At 45.3% G+C, this 22518-nt stretch overlaps 1 pseudogene; it reads left to right on the top strand.

Annotated features, from left to right (window-relative positions):
• Window positions 1–8537: 8537 nt before the first annotated feature.
• Window positions 8538–20898, top strand: LOC133930520 (tRNA threonylcarbamoyladenosine dehydratase-like; annotated as a pseudogene).
• Window positions 20899–22518: the final 1620 nt, after the last annotated feature.

Here is a 22518-nt window from a genome sequence, read left to right as displayed (position 1 = left end):
GATCGACCAACGCAAATTCTATAGAATTTGCTTCTCGCAAAGAAATAAATTTTATAGAATTATGTTCTACGAAAGACTCTCTCCTCTGTGATAACACATGTTTCCTCTCTCTCCTCCTCAACTCAGATATTGAATTACGGGATAGATAATATCGATAGGGTCTCACGAGGATCTTTCTGAATATAATACTATAAAATTTGCTTTTAGCAACAACGACCAATTAATCCCCACCCGTATAACTTCACAAGTTTTTGTTTGAAAGTACATAGTAATTTGATTTACTATTTTGCCCTTCTGTGGTTTCACTATGGTTTACCGGTACGAGTACCAACACAATTTTCTAAGCATGTAGTATAAAGGAGATGATCAGGGGCATTTTGGTAGAAACAAATTAATGATATCATTTGTATGCGTGTCCTGATCAATGGTGCCAAATAAAACGAAAATGGAGGGAAGTAGAATCCTACTAGAGTTGCAGAGAATTTGGGTTGTTTCCTACGGAATCCAGATAGAATTCCCAGTCCCAATCGTGCTCACGCATACACGTCGGCCGTTGGTTATTGGCGAGGTGATTGGGCTCATCACCGGTCAGCTTACGTACGCGCGCGAGGGATCCGAGCTCCGTGGAGACGGCGCCGCCGCCGCCGAGAGGGCGGCGAGTTGCGCCGGTCGCACTCCATCGGCGTGCTGACCTGAACACACGCCGTTGGTGTAGCACAAGTGGGCGTAGAAAACTCCAGAGGACAGAGGAAGCAGCCACTGCGGACATGTTTGATTCTTGCATAAGTTCGTCACGTTTAAAGTTAGTGACCGTGGCTTGTCATAAAAGATGTGGCTAAGTAATTTTTAGATATAATTATGATAAAGTTAATTAAAAAATTGATTGTATGACGTATGTACAGGAAGTTAATAAAATGTGGCTTGACACCTAACCAATCAGCTGCTAAAAATTTATAACATGACTAACCTTATATGTAGCAAATTTAAGCGCGAAACAAACTGACCCTACATCCGGTCATTCACTCACGCGAGTTTTGTACCCCGTTCGGAACTGAGGAATTTCGTAAATGGTCTAATTATTTTAGGTGCAATTCACAATTCGCTGGCCATAATTGCTTACGCGTTGGAAAAATTAAAGAAAAAAAATTCTTCTAAGCTTAGTCACGCATTTATCTGCTTATACTAGTTAACACAGAGGTTTCAAGATCAGCTGTCCACGTAACTAATGCAGGGAGTCCCTGCTACAAATACTTAATTTCAATCAGTTTTTAAACGAACTGACATGAGAAACTGACTATAAATTTTTTTTCCTAGTAGTCGGTTTTCTGTTTTACGGGCCCCTAGATTATCGCAATCTAGTTGAAAAGGTATTATCCTAATTGGTTGGTTTAATATCCTAGTCAGTTTCACTTACAAACCACTCTTATTTGAGGAACTAAACTTTCGATTTGAGAACAAAACCCTTGATTGGTTGCGAAACTTAAGATTCAAGGAAAAAACGCTTTTTGGTTTTAGGCTACAAAACTTTGGAATGAGGAAAAAACTTTTGATAGGGAAAACATCCACCAATACTTCAAATCCGGAGGGAGAGAGAGAGAGAGAGAGAGAGGTGGGAAGGTTTCATATCATGACTTTTTTTATGTATTGTGATGACTTTATGAAATTAAATGTTGTAGTGGGTACGTCCTTACTTTGTAGTGATGATCATCGTGTATTGGTTTGTGATACACACGATAGTAGAAAATCAACGTGTCACTCTTGACTAAACCGCACGGCTATGCCAACAGAACTAAATCTTGGGCTCTTTTTACACGGAATCAAGAATATTCGCACGCACTAGAAACCTTAAATTTACTTTTCATAGCTGCCAAATTCTATTTCTTGAAGCTTGATCGGTGGCAACTGAGCCTCATAGTGGCATACAGCACAGCCAATCGACCAATCGTGGTGGCTAAAATAGACGAAACAAGGTTGGGTTAGTGCTGAGTGCTGGTCAGAATTCATGCCTTTTTGGAATCTACCCACGGCATTTTCTTCTTTACTTTTGAATCAAATTAAAGAAGAAGAAAAATCAGTGGATCAGGTATATCTTCAGGTCCTGTAAGCGTAATATGAACATGAAAATATGAATTTATCTAAGCAGGTATTTAATCTTTATGGCATACATCTACTGAAAACTAACATCTTTGTATTATACAGAAATCGGAAATGAATTCTTATATGTTTATATCATCTTGATGTAACGCTAAGGATCAATAAAGTTTGCTTTATAAAAAAAAAATCTATCTGAAAACAAACACTGAAATAAAACTCCTTTTTATTCTGCTCTTAATATTGTAGGCCAAACTATACTGCTGGTTGCAGTACTGGTTCATCTGTGGCCGTAGCTTCATCAGGAACTCTTCATGCTTTGCGTCAGTATCAGGCAATATTATTTAACCGGGTTTTGGAGCGCAGCATATATGATCGCATAAAAAGGTCGCCCTTTTTCTGTGCACTGTCACCCACTTTTCCTTGTTTATTAAATATTATTCACTGTCACTTCTATGCGTAGGGGAAAACTTGCAAAATGTTTGCAGCGTCGGCCAATACTTTGGGTGTTATGCATTTCGTAAAATATATTATGATTAGTCACTACATATTCACTCTACTATTACATGTACGTTTTAATTTGCGCATTGCGTGGGTTTGTCTTCAAAGGAAGATTAAATCGCGCAATATAATAGGCATAGTAGATTTGCGCTTGAATGGGTCAATTTGCAGTGGAGCAAAGGCCATTTGATGCCAATTTTACTCAAAAACCTCAGCCTCAAATGCCTGCATGCTTTCTGAGAAGGTTCAGAAACTAGGCTTCATTGCATTGGAAGCAATGAAGCAATGACCACTCTAAGCAACTGATCTGTGTTCAAGGAACTTAGACTTGCTAATTAATATTAACTATAGCAATCTCCAATACCAATTGACAGAAATGCATGACAACTGATCCTTCACGGATGCTGAAAACAAGTTGATGACGGTTGTCTAATTTTTTAGAGAGAAGAACTATATACTTTTTGTGTAAATAAGTGAAAATGCACCTAAATTTGAGCCGAAGATAACTGAAACCTCTTATAGAGGTGTAACACGATATCTCATATCGATTGTGCTTCCTTGATATAAACTTTTCAATATCTCTTTTTCATGATAGGCATCCATTAGCAAAGCAAAAGAGAATAAGGAGGAAGCAGCACAAAAGAACATCTATTAAATAAAATTGTAGTAGTACTACCTGAGAGCTGGAATTTATTCCATCATGCAGCAGGTGGGTGGTGGTAATGTGACATGCATGCATGATGCATCCTTGGAGATGCAGATTATATATAATTAAAATGTAATTAAGAAGCTAATCAGGCTCATTTATTTCAACATTGCCTGATTGTCTTGTGTGAGATGAGGTATATATTCAATGATCTTTTATTAAACTTTTAGGTGGCTGTTTATTGGAGATGCCTACGCAGGCTCGATCGACATGCCTAAACAAACAAACTGGTGTGGCCTGGTAGGTAATTAGGCCAGCCTAACAACTTCAACTATCTGCGGTAGTGGCGCCACGTCGGCAAAAGTGTACTGCAAATCACCTGATTAGTCGGCGATGAGACCTCCTAGTGGGATGCTTTTTTTTCGAGGGAAACGAGCCCTTTATTAATTAGAGAATGGTGGGATACAATCAGTACTTAGAAGATGAGAAAAACAGCTTGGAATACCAGCTAACCAAACTGCCGAGCTGTTTGCTCTTCTAGCATATTTCGTCAACTCGTGAGCTATAATATTCTGATCTCTCGTTCCTTTGACTACCTTCACCTACCCTACACCTTTCATCAGCTCTTACAATCTTGAATCACCCCTATCTATGTTGATCTGCTGAGTTTTGGTTCCGTCGGAGCCATCACATAAAAGCTGGAGTCAGTCTCCACCACCACAAGCCCACTAAACCAATTCCAAAACATCGACAGGCCTTCTTTACACGCTTCTATCTCTAAACATTCTACTGAGGGGCAATTAAATAGCACGCACCACCTAGATAGCAAGACTCCACCATCTTCATTTCTGACAACGAAGCCAGCACTCGCCACCCAGTGCCTGGTATGAAACTTCCATTGACATTCACTTTTAAACAGCCTGAATCTGGTGGTCTCCACTTAATCTTGTCCTTCAAACCTACATTGCCTCCCTGATAGACATCCTTGCCAACTCCAGAGAAAGCCCTCATCGCTGATTTCCCCTTCGGAGCAGTGCTCACCGGTGTCGGATTTGGAACAGGGTTTGGTAAAGTGCCAACAGAGCTCTCAACGATCCCTCTATTGAAAAGCGTGAATTACCATGTGTGATAGCATTTCTATCATTCCAATTCTTCCACAACAGAATAACAAGATGTTCACTCTCACTTCTATGAAGCTTATCAAGTAAAAGCAAGAACTATTCCGGTCTCGTATACTAAAGTATTGAGACATTAAGGACATGCCACTCTTTCCTCACAGCTTCAATCAAGGTCAAGAATGCTCGAAAACCATCCTCCGCCACATTTCCTTATACCTTACAAGTATCTAATTGCACTATGTATCTGTTCGGCTTGTTCATATTTATAGGTAAAGCCTTCTTTACTTATCCCCAGTCAAACACTTTTATTTTAGAGGGCACATCCATATCCTAGATCCTAATACCTATAATTTGCATACACGTCAGTGCAAACGATTAAGCGACCACGTAATTTGATTAATCGGTCATTTTCTTGATTAGTTGGCCCTTTTCCCACTTTTTTATCACTCACTAAGCCGCTGGCTTGTTCCCAATATGTGCGGACATATATATGATGAATTTGAAGAGAAGAAAAATCAACTTTAAAAACAAAACAGATTCCCTTGGCATTTTTACGTTTCTAGTCATCGATTCAGGGTGGGCGGTCTGCAAACCGTACTATCACGGATGAGTTGGTTGTGTGTACAGTAACACGCAGCAACGCCGATCGACAGATCGACCAGGCTGCAGCCTGATCTCTGCAGCAACTAGTTAAGCAAGCAGAAGCCACTTGTGTTTCTTTTTTTCTTCTTCTTTTTGACTGCTTTTTCGATCAGCTCTGTACGTAGTGTGATCCGATGCAGCACGATCTCCGGCGAATCGCTTCAGAGAGATCATGAGACACGTCTTCGATTTCTTTTGATTTCATTGCAGTTGCTTTGTTTATGTTATTTCATTGTTCCTACTTACGGAGGAAAAAAAATCGGACCGGTATATCCGGTTTATCGGATCTACTGGTAGATACTGGTAGAAAAATTATTATATTTATTGATATTTTGTTTGAGTTTTATTTAAATTTATTTAAATTTTGCCTGATATATCAGGCAAACTATATTTATCAATAACCTCCAATAAATTTTTCGGTAAAAAAAATCTGCTTACATTTGCATATATTGGTAGATAGCATTACATGGCCCTGGTTTCTAAAAGGTAGATACCGTATGTAGCGTTACACTTACCTAAACCAAAACTCAAATAAACAAACCAAAACCTGGACTTACAATGTGTCAATTTACAGTTAGCCTGAATGCGTATCAGAAATATTGCCATCATGAGGAGAGAATAACGGGCAGTCCTTCCGTACTTTGGAGATTGATACCTCGAGGAAAGAATTCATTTTAATTACCTGTCAACTTTCGCCGAGTGCAGAAACACCCACAAATTCAGAACACCCGGCCCTCAGCTTGAACCCGATTTCCGGTACGTTGCATGTAACGCGCGCCGACCGCAATTTTACCAGATATATAGTGGACGTCAAAATAAGATTACAGCGATCGTAAAAAGCAGGTACTTGAGGCTGTATAGACAGGTAGTTAGGTCGTCATTAAGGACTTACTGTATAAACAAACATGAGGCTGTCACGCACACACTGAAACATGAGGCTGTCATGCTCATACTGAGATCATGGAAGTGCATGGGCACCTAGCCAGCTAGTGGATAAAAGGAGGCATGCACGAGAAAGGTAGATGAGTCCATGATCTAGGAGTAGACGCATGCAGATGCAGTTGGGTAAAGCAGAGGCAGACCGGCCTCAGCTGGAGCACTAATGCGCGGACCGCGGAAATAAATTATATGAGATTGGGTCTTAAATGTAAACTCTTGTCTCTATATAATACGTGATTTTCACCATATTTATATGTACATGTATGAGCTGTTAGATTCAAAGTGTATAGTACAGATGGAGATCTCACGAGGATCTTTCTCCCAGAAATCTTATATAATTTGCTTTCCTAATGCACGGCTCTAACTAGATGAGTAATTTTCACATGTGCATAAGCACATATAATTTTAGCTATTAGAACTATTTATTTATATTAAGATTTATATTAAAAATTAGATGAAAAAATTATTAAATATGTGAGTAAAATCAAATGTTAAATGAGTATCAAATGAAAAAGATTGACGACTAATTTGCATTTTCAGGCACTGGCGGGCATGACGTGACAGCAACCACGCACGCCATAGGCCGGGTCCGTCACGTAAAGGCAGAAGAAGGTGGACGCGCGCCGTTGCTTTTGTCCGTGCTTTGGCAAAGTGGTCATTCTGGTTCGATGGCCTATTAAGGGAGGGGTTTATGTTGGCGAGGATCGCCGAATCTGGTTAACTATTTTGCCTTTAGAAAATTCATCCGGTTCATTACTCGGAGAAGATGGCATGTGTCATACGATGAACGAGGTCTAGCTCCAGATTCCGCTCCAGATCCTCGTATGGTTGCATCCAACTTCTAGCCCACTTCACCATGCTAAGCCGCAGATGTTAATTCGATCGTATGCCCTTTTCTATACTTTCTTCTTTTCTGTGTCATTTCTTTTCCCTTTGGGGGTGATGGATATGTTTTCGCAATCTTAAATTAAGAAGCTTTACGGATGTATCGCCAATATTTTATTTTTTAATTACTTTTTTCTTGTAATTTTTTTTGCTCCGTCACGTATGTATAACACGTGTATGATTTCTAGTACGGTAAAGGACATGAGAATAATTATCTCGATAGGTAGTACCAGAGCTTTATTACATCTTAACACAAAATCATAATGAAATTTACAAGGTCAAGGTTGACTTTCTCATATCGTGCAACACATTTTGCGATCTGGGGGGGGGGGGGGGGGGTCTGTGAAGTGAGAGAACTGCAGAAGGTTTTTACTGGAGTGTGATCAAGAGTAAAGTCTTTGTCAATGATACACTTGCAACCTTTCTGATTTCACTTTACTTTCTGAAAATTCTTGGCATATTAGTTCTTAATCAATTGTGGCCACAAAACATGCCAGGGCGAATACCATTGCCCACAAGCGCAAAATATAATCTGGCAGACAAAATTGCTTATGCACGTGTATTTGGTAAACGCATAATAAGTGGAGTTGATTGCATCTTTAGCCACTCCACAGTCAATGGAGTGTTCATGAATTTTCCAGTATCTACGGAATCAAATGGTCACGCTCTCTTAATATTCAAAATATTCAATTACTTTTACAGTGGGATATGATCCATCTATATAAAATATAATAGACACAAAACTTCCTTTAGAAGGAGACAAGTATGATGTTTACATTTCATTATTTTGCGTGTATCAAGGTCTCAATTTTACCTCTACTTCTCGTGTTCTACTTCTACGGCATCGAATAACCTTTGGAAGACAGGATCACTAAACGTGGAAAAGAAAAAAAAGAAATGAATAAAAAAGAAATGCATGTGTAAAGAAATGAATAACCTTTCGAATATATTTGTTTGGATGATCGGTCCCTCATACTGTGAGAAGGATTGATATTGGTGCAAATGCCGGATTCTATAATCTTAAAAATGAGAAGGATTGAAGAAAAATGAAGTTAGAGTGAACGTTTTGATTTCTATATAATTACAACAAACGAAGCAACAAAGAATCATATACATTTCTTTTCTATACTCATTCTCGTGTTCCAAGTTCTGCTTGTGGATGTGGTGAATCCTTCATCTTCCTTTGAAATTCCTTTAACCAAAGATACCATAATTTTGTCCAAATGTTTAATCTCCCTACAACCATTTTTTTCTTCTCCGGAGGGATTATGACCTCGTTATCGCAACTCTCTTTCGACAAGCTTGTGTGCCGTCGGTGAATGCTACAGCTCCTTGTCATTTTTTCTTTTGAAACGAACAAGATTCCCATTAAACTGAAGGTGCCGCTAAATCGTTGGCAACTAAGTCCGTGCCAAAAATTTTTTAAACACCTTAAGGGATTGTTTGGTTACACTAAGGTTTTTACAGAAGCTGTTTTTAAAAACTGTTGTTGAAAAACTACTTTTAAATTAGTTTTTGATACGAATGAATTATATAATATATATAATATTCCTCAACGCTATAAATCTCATTTATATCAGCTTTTGAGTTCTAAGTAATAATAACAGCTTTTATTTTTTAAAAACTATTTAAAAACAGACTATTTAATTTAACTTTTTGCTTCTGAGTAGAAAAACTAACCTACCTCAGCCAAACATGGCCGAGCCTCGAGTTACGAAATTCTGCTTCTCCAGGAAATTAAGCCCATCTAAGCCCGCGACGGCCTAAACACAATCTAGCCTAAGACGCAGCCCAGTAACTTGGCCAACCAGTCCACCGGCCCCTCGTCTCCACCGGGCCGCGCCGGCAGCCTCGACGCTTCGTTCTCCTCCTTCGACGGTGGTAGGGTTTCTGGGCAGCGCCGGCCGGAGATGAGGGAGTGGGCGAAGCAGTGGCTCCTCGTCGCCGGCGCCGGTGCCGCCGTCGGAGCGCTCTCCGGAGCCGCCGTTACGAGACTCCTCTCGAGGTAACCGACCGAGCTTTCCCGTTGCCTGGCCCAAGCTGGGACCGGGTCGTGCAGGCGCGTTCGTCTAATGCTCGGTTCCTTTCGCTGCTGCAGATCCAAACGGAGAGAGGGGTACGAGCGGGACCTGCTGGAATCGAATGGCGCGACGAGCGGTACGCGCGCCATAACCTCTTTTTGTGGTTTGCTAGTGGCATGATGCCTAGTAATTGTCGATCCTGCGGACTCTGCCGCAGCCGGGTTGCTTCAGTGCTACTCTAAGTAGTTGATTGAAGTGTCTTGTAGGAACCGGTAGAAAATAAATTAAAATTGGCTTGCATGTGTGCTGTTGGAATCAGTACATTTTCTTTTGTGATGTTCAGTTGTGTCTATTAAGTGCTGCTATCTTATTTTTTTCGTTTTGGAACAGGCAACGCTCGATCCGGCACTCATTTGGGTGCTGTTGGTAGCTCGGATCTTCTCTCTGATGAAGTGGTCTCTGAACAGCTTACAAGGTTTGCATTGTTTTTTTCCCTGGGAAAGTTGTGGAGCGAGCCCTTAGCTACAAACCACCAGTTACCGTTTTATTGAACGAGCCAATTAGGTGTAGTGTGATATTCCACAGCTCGTGAATTCCACACATTGTTGCTAGAGATATAAGCGTTCACATACCAATTCGAAATAACTGCATTGCTTGATTTGCTACTTTTCGCGGTTGTCAATCCATTACGCTTTTCATCTTTTGATATTCAAGTGGTGTAGGAAGTGATATATCATGTATCTGTTCTTGCTGTGCTGTTGGGAGAATCACCATTAAAGACCTCCAACGTCCCTTGGCCCCGGAAGTCCAGGTCCGAAGATCGCTAGGCTCCGGCCCCCTCTGGGGCCCGAGGCTCCGAGACGGTCCCGGAAGCCGTGCCTCCGGAGACTCAAAGCCTTCCAAGCCTTCGAAAAGATCAATTAGGAGGGGGCCCACAGGTCGCCCCCCACGTGCAGTGAGGTGACTAGCATTCAATGCTGGTGCAGTGATGGTCGCCTGACACCATGGCACAAGTGGTGGCTGCCTGATACAATGGCGCAAGTGGTGGGCGCCTAATACGCTGGTACAGTGCGGCGCCGAAATAGATGGCCCGTCGCTAGGACAACCGTCTTACCAGCTACATGGACAGCTAGTCCGCTCTTTGGTTGTACATTATAAGACATATACCTCCGCCTGCTTCCTGTGAGCACGTTTGTATATTCACACTCTGAATATTAGTATAAATACAGACCCTTGACCATCAAGCTAAAGGGGAAAAAAAGATTGTCCAGACAACTTTGATGTTTCCTTATTCTCCGCCTCTCCTTCAAGCTTGAACTATTCGTGTGATGTAACTCTCGCCGCAATTTATTTGTGAAAGACATTTTTTTCACCAACAGAGGCACCGATCGTGTGGAGAGAATAAGTGTAGAAACACTAGGAGAGGTAGGATGCCACAAAAGAAGAAGACTGCCGGGGTGGCAGCCCAGGCGGTCGATTCCCCGGCCACACCCGTGCGGAGGTCCACACAACCGCCGCACCCAAACCCACGCTTCGCCGACTCCAGCCCCTCCACAGGCCAAAACGAGAACCCCAGGGCCAGCGGTGGTCCGGACGCGACTCTGGCCATGGTTGACACCAGGGACCCCGTTGTTCTGGGGCCCTACGATGGCAACAAGGTGGGGCCACGGCTGAGGCTTCCTAGGGGCACAAGCCACCGCACCCGACCAGCAGGCACACATAACGGCTCTCCTGGCCCAACTAGAGGAGCTGCAGGTGGCCTTGCGGGCGGCCCAACCACCTGTCCGCACGACCGTTATGGCACCCATAGCAGCCAACGCTGTGCTGGCCCGGGCTCCGGGGGCTAACAAAGGTCTCGTCATCACGACTTATCATCACCACACATCATCCACGGTCGACCAACAGGTAGTGGGGCTTCCGACCCGTTGACATGAGGCCCCGCTCGTCTACTCCGACTCTCCCCTTCAGGCGGACCTACAGGTTGTACCCTTCCCAGACGGGTTTCAGACCCCAAAGCTGACTAAATCCAATGGTGTTTCAAACCCGGAGTTCACTCGCGCATACGCCCTCGCCATCGAGGCCAACGAAGGCGGACACGCCACCATGGCTAAGTGTTTTCCTCTTGCTCTAGAGGGAGTAGCCCTCCGGTGGTTCTGGGCGCTTGAGCCCGGGTCCACCTATACCTAGGCCCAACTCAGAGACTGCTACTGCAATAACTTTCAGGGTACCTTTGTCGAGCCGGTGACATCGGGGAGCCTATATGCGATTAAGCAACAGCTCGGCGAGACTATCCGGCAATACTTCTGGAGGCTCGCCCAAACCAAGGCCCAGGTAAAGGGCATGTCAGAATTGTCAGTCATCGATGCCGCAACCCAAGACCTGGCCTTCGGACCTCTCTTCGATCGGCTACCTCGACGCCTAGTACACTTGGTGAACACCCTCATGTGCATATTCGAGGAATACGCAATAGCGGAGGAAGAGCGGCTCCGTTGGGAGGTCACGCTTCTCGCCACGACCCCCTACGCCGAGAACAAAAAGCAGGCCTCGCAAGCAAGCTCCTCACATGCCCTGTCGCCTTCATCGGCAAAAAGGGGCTCCAAGGAGGCCGAAGGCTCCAGGGTGCGTGGGCCCCGGCAACGACAACGACGTGGCGTTCACAATGTCGCTCAAACCCAAGGGGCTCCGAACCCATCCTGTTCTAGGGAGCGCGGTCGGGGACGCTTCATAGCCTTCCTAGAGCGGCAGCGTGCACCAGGTCGACAGCCAAACGAGGGATACTGATGCACTTTACACGGGGCAGGATGTTCCCACAACACGAAGATTGCTGGACTCTCATCACCTTCCAAGAAGAATACCTCGAGAGACAGGCAGCATGTGCGGCAGGGGACAGGGCCGACGACGAGCAGCGTGGGGGTCATAGGCTGGCAGCAGGTTGCCAGATTGACCACCTGGCCTTGCTAAACCATCCCCCGCTGGCTCTACCACTACCACCGCTGCTGCCCACGGTACAACACGTCGATGAGGGGGGTCATGCTAGATAAGTAGTCCTCACCATAATGAGAGGAGGACCTTTCGATGGCTCCTTAAAGTGGCAGCGGCGAGACTATGCGCGGGGGTCAACCAAGTTGGGGCCACCAGCATCCATCGCCAAATCCCCGGATAGGCCGAAGCCTCAGTGACTTTCACCCATAATGATGTTATGGGGTAAACTTCCCTCATACCGACACGCTGGTCATCACTACTAACATCGTCGAGGTCGAAGTTCGAAGGGTGCTGGTCGATGGGGGGAAGCTTCGCGAATATCCTCTTCGCACATGCCTTCGACCAGCTTCGCATTCTGCGGAGCCGACTCACCCCAGCCCGAAGGCCTCTCCAAGGATTCAACGGAGCTCCTCTCGATGCCCTGGGTCGAATAGAACTACGAGTCGCCTTCGGCGAAGGCCCCGCCATGTGGACCGAGATGATCACATTCGACATCGTAGACATGCCTTACACCTACAATGTCATCTTAGGCTGGGGTACCCTTAACCAATTTGGAGCAGTCTCTCATCATAACTACCTCTGCGTGAAGATGCTAGAGCCCCAGGGGTTGCATCCATGGTGATCAACACCTAGCTAGTCGCATCGAATACGGGCACCCGGCCCCACTTGACAGCCGTCACGTGCACAACATGGCCGAAGGAACCCTCGAAGACCCCCCCCCCCCCTCTGAGGTTTGGGGAGTGAAATCTAGAGCTAGAGAGTAAAAATCTAATCTTTGAGCATTTGAGTTCTTCGCTAAGCTTTGATTTGCATTCTTTACTCTTGGAGCTTCGTGCTCCTAGACGTCAAGGCGTCACCCGTAGAGCACCCAATCTTTGTAGAGTGTCACGGGAAGTTTGTATCACCTTTGATTTGAGTAAGAACCCTAGCTTGATCTTTGTGGTCGCTTGGGTGTGGATAGGGTTGAAAGAGACTCGGCTCTTTGTGAGCTACTCAACGGAGACATTGGCACTTCTTTGTGAGATAGCCAAACTTCGGGAACAAATCCTTGTCTCCGTTACTTTCTTGTATTTTACTTGTTTTAGTTGATATTTGGGGATTTGCCTCAATCTTGTTGCTTGTGAGTATTTGGGTGCAGGTCGTTGTTGAAAAAGGGCATATCCATCTTATAGAGCCTGTGGTAACTCGTAGACCAAACTAGACTTGCTTAGGTTTACTTTGATTTCGAGTTCCTGTATAGTCCGGATAATCTGGGTGAACTCGGATACTCCGGAACCCGGAGTATCCGGATTGAGCCAGAGTATTCGGGCACTGTCTAATCCGCTGTGAAGTTTTATTTTTCAAAAACGCCTATTCACCCCCCCCCCCCCAATAGTCGACATCAAGTACTTTCACATACATATCTCAGCATATCAACAAAATAAACAGTCAAGACGAAAGGGAGACGTAGCCCCACTACGAGATTAGCTGTCAAGAGAAAGGGTACATCAAAGCAGAAGTGCCGGGCCAACATGATACGCCGATGAACCCCTAGGAATATAGGGAAAGCAAAACATAACACACGTGAACCCTGCTTGGAATTACACCTCTGGCGGTTGGTCTCGTGGGGTGTCACCCGCGCTCGGGGGCGGCTGCTGCGAAGTGGCATCCGGCTGTGAAGGCAACTCAGAGATGTCTTGTCGAGGCGTCGGTCCACTTGAAGAGGTGTCGGAACGCGGAGCCTAAACCCCCGTTGGAAAATCCAAGCGAAGGGCTTCGCGGGTGCTTGACCCTAGGCGATCTGCTATGAACTGCAGTGTCGCGAGCCCGCCATGCTTCGTCCATACACCCCGGTGGTAGCCGACCATCGTTGCACAGACCTCCGCTAGGGGCACCTCAGACAGGATGGCCTCCACCGCGGAGTCAGGGGCCAGCTGCTCTAGCACCCCAAGATAACTGCACCCCCCGCGGTGCAGCAACGCCAGCTGCGCCATCGAGGCCACGTAGACACTGGAGCTGGCAAAGGCCTTAGCAGCGCTGGTTGCCGCCTTGCGGCAGACTGGAGCTAGCAGAGCGTCGGGCGTAGGCTGTTCGTCCCGGAGGGCAAAGGCGGGGCCTGGGCCCTAAGGCCCTCCAGCGCCTTCCTGAGGACCCAGTCTGCCTCTGTCGGACTCCCGGCCAGCCTTTGACACTCAGAACGCAGTGCGTCCTGCGCGGCCCGAGTAGCCCTCCCCTCACGCTGAGCCTCGGCCACAACAATCGGAAGATCCCGGGCCTTGCCTTCCGCGGAAACACGGGCCGCGTTGGCCATGCTGACAGCTTCCTCCGCAGCACGGTGGGCATCGGCAGCCGCCCAGGCCACCTCCTCCACTTGCTCTCGGCACGTCACCTCCTTCTGCAGGCATCCCTCTACAGTCATCGTTCGCTTCTTAGCCTCCGCCAATGCGTGACGGAGTTTGTCTACATCAGCACAGGCCGAGTCGCGAGCCGCCGCGAGGACTCTGCGATGCGAAAGCTCTAGCGCCTCCACGAGGACCAATTGTTGCCAGTCGCAGCGAAGGAGCGTAAGGGCACCAACCCATAAATTACAACCATGAAGGGTCCTTTACAAACGAAAATACCTACCAAGCCGACGATCGAAGGTGCACTGCCACCTTGTCCGGAGGCCTTTGAGCCAGAGACCGCCTTACCCCCTCGCTTGTGAAGAGAGACGGGGTAGAGGCAAAGATGCTCATCGCCTCCGTATGAAGTGTGAAGCCTGACAAGATCAGGGCTTTCAGGGTCAAGCCCCGCTCCAGAGGAGTGGAGACGAACACCTCAGAAGGTCCAGAGCCCTCAGCCCCGGACGCGACCGTCAAAACCCAGTCTGCGGCCACGGCCTGCGGCAGTGATGCCCTGACCTCCAATGCACCACCTCTGTCCCCCTGGGGGAATCATTGGGACTCCGACCGAAGCCAATACCTTCAGAGTGGGGGCCCAAAAGGGTCTATACCAACGGCCCCTACAAACAAGAAGGCAAAAGTCAAGACTGCTGCCGTGGGCGCATCCCACAAAGAAAAGGAGAGAAGGAAGAGGAAGAATTGCGGACTCACCCACGCCAACGGTTTGCGGCGGCCTCCGGACCCATTCCGGACCCATCACATCCAAGGTCATCAAGGGAAGCCTCGCACCCTCCTCTCCCTGAGTCATCGCCGAGCCTCCAACGCTTTGCCTCTTTCGACTCCGTCCTGAACGACCTAGCCGCCGAAATAGTACACGAGCTCATCGGGATGATGGGAGTTTGGGCCGGGAGCGGGATCGTCATGGCCGCGAAGCCCGTAACGCCGGTGGTAGAACACTCACACTTTCCGGCTCCCCGAGGCTCCGCCGGATCGTGCCACGTCGGGGCCACCAATCCAAGGTGCGAATAGATCTGGTTGTGGTGTTCCTAGCTCCCTACCAGTTCCATGCGATGCTCCCACGGTAAAGGAAGGCTGACCGAGGAATTTGTCCACGGCTTCGGCGGCTTTGTCCAACGTCTGACACCGTTCTAAAAGAAAAGGGTGTCTCACGTCTGCTAGTTTGAAGTTGAATAGCGGGGAGGACTCACCGGAGTCAATAGCGGATCCGGAGTATGTGTTCGGCTTGCCTTCACCGTCCTCACCTGGCTCGAAGACGCAGTCCCAACCCGCTTGGAGGGGTCTGATGCGCAGCATTGTGAATTCCTCCGCAAGGTCACGCATGCTCATTCGTCGTGCCACCCGTCGGAGGAGCTCCACCCTCGAGGTCATCCGAATGTACCTGGTCTCCTGGTTGGTAGAGCGAAGAGGGGACCCGGAACCCACGTCGCAGTAGAACCACCTCTTCAACCACTTAGTGTACCACTGCTCGTTGATGGCCTTCGTCGGGAACACTCCATGGTACTCCGGCTTGAGTTGGAAGTTCACACTGGCGAAGCTGAGGGCTTTCTTCACTCTGCCCTGCATCTGAAGCTTCGGCTGGCAGTTTGCCTCGTGGAGGGTGGCAAAGAACATGCACCACTCGCAGCCCTCCGCCCGCATAGCCCACTCAAAGATGGCCAAGCGAGCGATGGCGTTCGCTGAGAGCTGGGGGAGCTCCACAAAATAATGCCGAAGCACCCCTTCGAGGAGCGGCGATGCTGGGAACCCGAGCCCAGCGTCGAGGAAGGCTTCGAAGACCACGATTTCGTGGCCTCGTGTTATGGGGGCAGTCTCCCCTTGCGGAACGCGTGCAACCGATCTAGAGGGGATCTTCCCCTCTGCGACTAGCCGATCGAGCTCGGCCTCAGTGATGGTTGACGCGCCCAGTCTGCCGGTCTGAAGAGGGTATTTCCTACTAGCGCGACATAGCTCTACATCCGGCGGCGGGCTGGGCATCGACGGAAGGTTTTCCGCCACCCTGGATTCTGCTGACCCGCAGGCATCAGTGGTTCCGCCTGTGCCACCGCCATCAGCGGCTGCCGCCGCCGTGGCGGCCCGGTCTGCCGACGACGCACGACCCCTCGGGGAGGCGGAACCGCTTGCCACGACGCTCCAATACCAAGGCGTTACTTGTCTCTATATCGACTGGACAGGCGCGATTACAACAACATCTACCGCACGCTGCATTTAATGATCTCCTTCGTAGGTAACGTTGGGTATTCAGCTTGCACCCCTGACCGACATTCTAACGTTCAACATCATCGGAGGACCGAGGGCCCGTAACCGCGGTGCCAAGGATCGTCGATGGCCCTGCTCCGGATACTGCGGGGATAGTCGCACCGTTGGCCATCCTCGCAAGGGGTTGCTGTTGGGGGAATCGTCATTAAGGACCCTCGACGTCTCTTAGCCCTGGAAGTCTGAGCCCGAAGACCGCCGAGCTCTGACCCCCTTTGGGGCCCGGGACTCCGAGGCGATTCCGCAGCTTTCCAAGCCTTCAAAAAGATCAACCAGGAGGGGGCCCACAGGCCGCCCCCCATGTGCAGTGAGGTGACCAGCATTTAATGTTGGTGCAGTGGTGGCCGCCTGACACAATAACGCAAGTGGTGGACGCATGACACGCTAGTACAGTGCGGCGTCAAAATAGATGACCCGTCGCTAGGACAACCGCCTTACCAGTTGTATGAATAATTACTGGGCTAGTCCGCTCTCTGATTGTACAGTATAAGACATCTACCTCTTCCTACCTCCTATGACCACGTTTCCTATGACCACGTTTGTATATTCACACTATGAATATCAGTGTAAATACAAACCCTTGACCATCAAGCCAAAAGGGGGAAAAAGATTGTTCAAACAACTTTGGTGTCTTCTTATTTTCCGCCTCTCCTTCAATTTTGAGCCATTAGTGTGATTTGGTTCTCACCGTACTTTGTTTGTGGAAGACAATTTTTTTCACCAACGTGTGCATAACTGGAATTTTAGAATTTCACCTGTTACATTCTACATTTTCTATTGCTGTTATCATGTTTTGTGTCTGTGATTACCAACATTGTTTACTTTTCTATATTATAGGAATATACCATTTTTTGGCTTGGACTCTCAGAAGAAGGTGACTGAATCCTTTGTTGTCGTCATCGGTCTTGGAGGGTTGGAAGTCATGCAGCTTCAATGCTTCTGAGATCTGGAGTTGTCAGGCTGCTCCTTGTCGATTTTGATCAGGTGTGGATCTGTGTGCTCCAGAGGTGGATAAATCATATTGTTATAAAAAATTGAATGCATTTAGGTGTTGTTTGGGTCTCTATTTTATCAGAAATATATTTTGTCAAACATGATTTGAGGTCTAACTACCTAAAATCTTCTTTAGTTAAGAATGACAAAACAAGTATAACAAAAATCATGTTTTTCTAAACCTCACATTATAGGTCTCCTCAATCCTATTTGTTTGTTCACAAATTTAATTTATTAACTCTAGGTTCTCAATGGTTGAAGGACTAATCCGAACAAGGTATATTATAAACTTATCTGAACAGAATAACAACTTAAAACCGACTTTCCTAAAAAGCCTCATAAAACCTGTTTTCTCAAAACATAGGTACTTACACACTTCTAGCCCTAAACAATTTTTTTTATGTGCTAGTGATTTTTCAGAACATTAAGAGTCTGTTCTGACCTGACTCATGCTGCCATTATTTTCAAAATTTCTATCCAAATTAGATCAAGAGTTATTTGAGTCATCAAGTAGATATGCCCCCTGCATTAGCATTTAACAGTAGGGCAGCATCATAACCATGCAATGTATCCACACCTAGTAGCCTTTATGGCCGTATCAAATGGGTGGGTGCACATTATATGTCCGCGAGTAACATCTCATTTATAATAGGTGGGCATTAACAAGGCATTCATGATATGCTGAAAGGTCTCACTCTCATCACTAAATCGACATGCTGTGGCAACCAGAGATGATGTCAGAACTCCAAAAGCGTTGTGCCTCAAGAAGCATTTTTCGATTATATACCCAGAATGCCAAATAGATGCGAGAGTGCAATTGTATGATCCATCGTCTGAGGAGGAAATTCTTTCTGGCCAGCCTGACTTTGTTCTTGATTGCATAAATAACATTGATACGAAGGTAATAAATACTACTGAGGCGTTGAATTTGTCATACCAAACCTAATATTGAATACTCACTTTTCATTATCTTCGTAACTGCTTTCACATATTTCATGCTTATATCCAGTATTCAGGCTCAGCTTGTGTTATAATGTTGTTTTATGCTTACATCCTTTTTGGAAGGTCTTTTATTTTATTTCAGCTGTTAATACTCCATGCAACACCATATGCTTTCGATTTGATGAAGGAACATCTTGGCAGTATTACTTCCATTGTTTGACCAATTAGTTGCTATGTAAACTTAAATTTCCCTGCCCTCAGTGAATTCTGATGATTGAGCAACACAAAGGCACCTTACATTGATACTTAAAATCCATTTTCTTTAGCACAAATTGCTTATTTGAACTTAACTTATGCACATTATCATGAGCTATTCAACATTTTTCTTTGTTAATTGTAACCATTGGGATATCCTTGACCCTTAGGTGGCACTCCTTACGGCTTGCGTGCGCAGAGGTTTGAGGGTACTTTCTGCTATGGGGGCTGGAGCTCGAGCTGATCCGACCAGAATCCGTGTTGCAGATTTGAGAGCATCAAGCAACTATCCCCTCTCTCTTGCGGTTAGTTTTGGCACTGCATTCAAATATTTTTATCGTTCGGTCCCTTTGTAAGCTGTCATGAAGTAATTTACTAATTGACTTTAAGATATGCTACAAATAATTTGGCTATTTCTGTAGGTGCGGTATCGGCTTAAGAAGGAACATGGAGTTGGGGGTGGAATACCAGTAGTTTTTTCTTTGTAGAAGCCAAAGGCAAAGCTGCTTCCCTTTCAAGCTTCGAAAGAAGAGGAAACTCCATCAGATTACCATGTCAGCTCCTCTTGGATGTGCATTACCGCCCTTTTGTGACCTGCTTGATCGATTTTGTTCAACCCTTTTTAGCATGTCCCCATTTATTTTTTTAAAGAAAGAAAGCATGGCAATGAGTTGATTAAATTCCTCTTAAACACTTAGGTGCTTATAAATCAACAGTGCATTTTGTTTGTGTACATAAATACTGACATCATGCTGTGCATCATTCCATAGATCATGCCAGGATTTAGGGTTCGCATTATCCCAGTTCTGGGGACCATCCCTGCAATTTTTGGTCAAGTTATGGCCTCCTATGTGGTTACTCAGCTTGCTGAATTAGATTTTCAAACTGAGCCAGTTATTAACCTGGATTTGGATCATTTTCGTGTACTTCATCAACGACTTCTTGAGCATGAGGAGCTGATATATGGGACAGCCAATCAAGTTCTGGTACTATGTTTCTTCTTATCTGATGTCATAACCTGAAAATAAGATCTTTTCTTGGGCGTTATGAGATTGATGCATTATTTATTTATGTCGATTGTCGCTGTTACTTGTGGAAAGGAATACTTCACGTCCACGTATTGTGACATCTATTTGTAAATTTGTAACATTCCATTTTACATTCTAAAGGTAGATGCTAAAGATGTAATGTACATTGTCAAAGAACTCTGGCATGGTCGAAGTGCTAGAGACCAAAGTCAGAAGGACACTGGCCAGAAAATATGGAGATCTGTCAATGAACTAATGCTTGTTCGGTACGCTTCCTTCTTTAACTGCAAGTGTGTGGCTTGAGATGACAGTTGCCATGCTTTTTGTGGCATTAGTTGAGTTCTCTACATGTCTAAATGGTAGAGCAAGAACAAATTTTCGTATTGGATCACTGAGAAATTCCACTTGTTAGTATCTCTAGTGGAGGATGATTGACATGCATTTATTGTGTTGAGATGAACCACAAGCTAATCTGGCTTACCGGCCAAGTCAAGCTTAATGTGTTAAAATTAGAATGAGTTAACATTTTCAACAAAAGTTCCTGCTATTATTTTTGTGCTTTGTTTTGTTAGGTGGGACAAATCGAAGCCTGCTGGTGTCTCAAACTTAATACTTCTCAAGTTTAGTGAGGTAATAAGCCATGTGTACTCACGGAACATTATAAGTGATAATCTCTCTAAGTTGATGATCTAGAGACAATGTTACTCAAGACTTATGAGTATACACTCGTATGTGAGTTTTCATACGTACGTGTCAAGATTGTATATGTTGAAGAGGAAAAGGACTGAAGGTATGTCTTGTTCTCATGGTTCATCTTCTCTTTTCCCACAGGCTGACGCGCATGAATCCACCACACTCGATCGAATAAAAGAAGAAGAAACTGAATTTCACTCTATGGTTTCGTGCGTGCTGAAACGAGCTGAAATGGAGTTTGCTTTATGAGTGGGCCACTGATCTTATTGGATTTCCACAACTGCTCTACAGTGATAACCTTGAGACCAGTGGCTCAAGCGGTAGTATTCAGTTTTGGGGGATCCAAATTTGGGATCAGGAACCAAGATGAAAATTATGTTCCCTCCAGTTGAATCATCACGTCTGTTATCAGAGTCATGTTACTTGTTGGTTTCTTTAGTCCAATTTCTCCTGTAACCGGCTAAACCAGATATTTTTCTTGTGGTCTGTTGGGAAGAGCAGTTTTTTAGAATAAGAATGATGATGACGATCAGAGGGGAGTGAATAGACGTATCAACAAATTTTTTTTTGAAATAGATAGTCTTTTTTTATTTTGCATCCAACACATTTCAAAACGCTCAAGTGAAAGCAAAATAATCAGAGAGATAAGGCAAGAAAACTAGTTTCATAACAATATGACTCTACGAATGGAATATAAACTATATATTTTATTCAAGACTATTCCATGTGTCTTTGGTTAAAAAAACTCGTAGCTTTCAAAAAACTAGAAAAGATGGACACCGAATAAGGTTATCTTTTAAGATGATAGTCTATTAGTAAGGAAACTCAAGATCCGCTCAAATATATGAGTATGTGAGTGTTTAAGCCACTAGCATCAAGAAAAACAACAATGCAAAAGTGAAAAACTGCAGCTCAAAGTAAAGATCATCAAGTAAATAATCTCTCCAAGTTGATGATCTAGAGACAATGTTACTCAAGACCTATGAGTATACACTCGTATGTGAGTTTTTATGCCTCTAGTAACAAGACGAATGACCTCACAATGTGCTGAAATTTCAGCCCAAAAATCAAAACGAAAATAAAAATCGAAAACCGCAAAACTTGCAAACTTACAAGGGAACCAATAGAGGGAAACTAGAATGAGAGGAATTTATGTATATGCAGAAATCATAAACTTCATTACTCAAAGAGGTCAGTCCTATTTTAAGCGGATTACAAAGATTTATCTCTCAAAAGTCTCATCTATTATATATGCTACGCACTCATCTTTTTTCCCACTAAAATTCTGGTTCTAAGGCTCTCAAATAGGTGGCACAAGAGGCTCAAGTGGCTAGTTTAAACTCTCTTATAGCCCTACCCCTCTATTTATAGGCCTATGAAACTTAGCCTCTAAATTTTTTAGCTTTTCTCTTGTAGTACATTCCTACCTACCACCAAAGGTATTTTGTTCCCTTTTCTTCACCATTCATCGGATGGCCACGACGCCTTCACGACTTAACTTCGCCTCGACGCAAGCTTCACGATGGTGCCACATACTCCTCCAGTCATCCTATAGTTTTGAGGCCAGACCGCGAAATCACCTGCACGCTTCTCAAAGCGTGACTCACCACCTTGCTTACACCTTAAACAAGTGCTTCGATGTCGACGTGTGTACTCCGTCATGCGATCCTGACCGTCGGCAAGTTTCTCCCAATCCCGATCCATCGGGTCGTCTTGTCACTTGCACCGGTATCCCATTCGCTTGACTTTGTCAACACGTCGTCTCTATCTGACTTCAATGCTTTGTTTGACCTCCACGTATTTAGTTAGGATCACATTTGACTCCGTTCGGCCTTCTTGATCGTCTGGCACCAAGCACTCCGTTTGGTCCTAATCATCCCGCCGTCGAATGCCAAGTTACATCCATCACCTGTACACTATGAAACAAGCAAACACATATCTTCAACTCCAATTCCAATTAGTTCATAATCCATATGCTCAAATAAAATCTCAAATCAATTCAAATCACATCAAAACTCATGCAAAACCGAGATCATCAAACTAAATAAATGACGATACCAATCACTTGTCACAAGTAAACTAAGACACAACTTGGTTTCTCAGTGTCGCTGCCTTCGAATGTGTACCTCATGTAAACCGTGGACCTAG

The sequence above is a fragment of the Phragmites australis genome, chromosome 10 (assembly GCF_958298935.1).
Source record: "Phragmites australis chromosome 10, lpPhrAust1.1, whole genome shotgun sequence".
Lineage (NCBI taxonomy): Eukaryota > Viridiplantae > Streptophyta > Magnoliopsida > Poales > Poaceae > Phragmites > Phragmites australis.
Note: the sequence above shows the minus strand (reverse complement) of the source record. Positions and strands in the feature narration are given on the sequence as shown.